At 40.2% G+C, this 2,555-nt stretch overlaps 1 protein-coding gene across 1 annotated transcript in view; it reads left to right on the forward strand.

Annotated features, from left to right (window-relative positions):
* LOC117959724 (metal transporter CNNM4) overlaps positions 1-2,555 on the forward strand; it is a 21,409-nt gene that overhangs the window by 10,324 nt on the left and 8,530 nt on the right. The gene's annotated exons all lie outside the window — the stretch shown is intronic.

Consider the following 2,555-nt stretch of genomic DNA (forward strand, 5'->3'; position numbering starts at 1 on the left):
CCCCCCCCCCCCCTCATGTCTTCAGCTGTCCTAAATAAATAAAGGCTTAAAGTTCTGGAAAAAGACATTTTTTACTTAGTAAAACTTCAAAACGTCTGATTCCAGCTTGTTAAATGTGCATATTTTCTAGTTTCTTCTCTCCTCTGTGACAGTAAACTGAAGATCTTTGAGTTGTGGACAAAACGAGACATTTGAGGACGTCATCTCGGGCTTTTTGGGAAACACTGATCCACTATTTTCACATTTTTTAGAGATCAAACAACTCATCCATTCATGTTAAAAAATATCGACAGACTAATCGCCCTAATTTACTACCAAAGTACCAAAAGTGGAAGTGCTCGTGATGCAGTGTTAACCAGTTCCTGCTTTATAATTAAAATAATAAACATCATAATTATAAGTTACTCCTGCATACTTTGCACTCTTCACTATTCACTATTGGCTCAACCTGTCGAAATTGTTTCTGTTAATAGTGAGTATATATAATTAATTTAATTTAATTGATACTATTTATTGATCCCCAGTGGGGAAATTACAATTTACACTCTGTTTACACTTTTGTTATTAATCACACACAGGCCTGAAATACACACACACACAGACATGCTCATTAGGGAGTATATATTAGTGAGTATATATTAGGGTGTATATATTGTTTTTGTATGTGCAAGCGTATTGTGAGCAATACGATCCAAAGCAATATTCCTCGTATGTGTCCTCGTACCTGACAAATAAAGCTAATTCTGATTGAAGCGAGTTGAAAGATGGCGTGAGAGTGGCGGCTGGTAAACGGGTCATAATGAAGTGAGATTAGACATCACACAGTTCAGACTGGGTCAGTGCGTCAGTGTTGGCTCGCATGCAGGTGCTTAACTCCTCAACCCTTAAAGACACGCCCGACTTAAAGGAGTATTCTGGCCAATTTTTGCATTAATCTTGATCGCTCTAAATATGCTAGTATAGGACTGTTGGTAGAATCCCGGGACCTGCCGTCTATTTTTGGCGCCCGCTCCGAGCCCTGTTAAAGTCGCCCGCTGCCGCCATATTTGTGTTCCCAATTCCAATGTCGTCTTCTACTTTGGAGAAACGCAGGCGATACGTGAGATTTTGCCAAATTATTTGTTTATTTCACGGAAGGCTTGTATCATGTGGCTGCGCCGACAGTGTTGTTGTTGTTGTTGTTGTTGCTTCGAATTCCTCATGGAGGCGGCTGAAACAACGCTCTGTAGCTTACAGTGATACTAACACGAGTCCAACAAACACAGTGGTGGCCTAAAGGTTAGATTAGATTAGATTAGATTAGATGATACTTTATTCATCCCACAGCGGGGAAATTACCTTGTTACAGCAGCATTTTCTACAATGAAAGCAAAACAAACAAACAAGTAAACACACAAACAAACAAACAGGCAAACAACAGCCAATGAGCAGAAGGTAGACGGAAGTAAAGTCGCGTCAAATAAAAGTTTTTGTAAAGTAAAGTGCGGTTGCCATAGTACAAGAAAACAACATTGCAGTGTCAGAGAGTGACGTTAAAATTAAATTGAATATGTAATTAAAGTAATAAAGCAAAAGCAGGTAACCATAATATAAGTTATATATTCACCTGTGACCGTGAATAATATTGAAAAAGTAAGCACTTGTAATGGAAATAAGGTTAGAGAAGTGAGCTTGTGAGCGGGAGGTTGTTGGTTCAATTCCCAGACCAACCGGATAGAATCCGAGGGGGGAAAGTGTCCTTAACCCCAACGTTGCCTTCAGGGCATGAATGCCTTTTAGCTGTTTGGCTGTTTGGGTTCATGCTCGATGGGGAAATAATTAGGTTGGTATAATTTAAAAAAATTTGAAATATGTCATGCATGAATCCTAAAATAATTGTGGTGAATTAAGTGATGTATTCTAAACATTTGACTTGTAGATTAGACTGTAGTGTCCCTCCTTCATTTAGACTTTCTTTTCTTACGCTGGTCAGCGTGTTACTTTGCTTCAAGGAAACAACATAAACAATGTTGAAAACAAACGTTTGCGAACCGCTGAATCTCCAAATGAAGCCGTGCCTTTCTGTCTCAGAGGGGCCCGCGCTAATAGATCCTCTTACATAAGACGGGGGGGGGGATGGAAGGGTTAAGGAAGATGGGGGGGGAGAAAAGCTGATGAGAAGAGAAACAGCCGAGCATAAGGAGGGAAAGAGACAGCAGAGAGTTAAAGGGCGAAGAGGAGGGACCAGTAAATCTCTTAATCTGCACCAGGACCTGGAACTGTTCATCTGGTCGTCCTTGTGTATAAAGTAGAGCCCGACTGACACCAAAATTAGGTTATTTTAAAAATCCGATATGCCGATATATCGGCCAATATACATGGAAAAAAAAAAAAAACATAAACAGATTTCCCTAACATTGGTTTAGTTGTTTATGAGTTCTCACTAAATCCTGATGACCTCCCCAGACCGTCTTGTCAGTGATTGGCTGGAATGTGGCTTGTTGGATTTTGTCCTTTGCTGCATGTCATTGCCCCTCTCTCTCTCTCTCTCTCTCTCTCTCTTTCTCTCACTCTCT

Source organism: Etheostoma cragini, chromosome 16 (assembly GCF_013103735.1).
Source record: "Etheostoma cragini isolate CJK2018 chromosome 16, CSU_Ecrag_1.0, whole genome shotgun sequence".
Taxonomy (NCBI): domain Eukaryota; kingdom Metazoa; phylum Chordata; class Actinopteri; order Perciformes; family Percidae; genus Etheostoma; species Etheostoma cragini.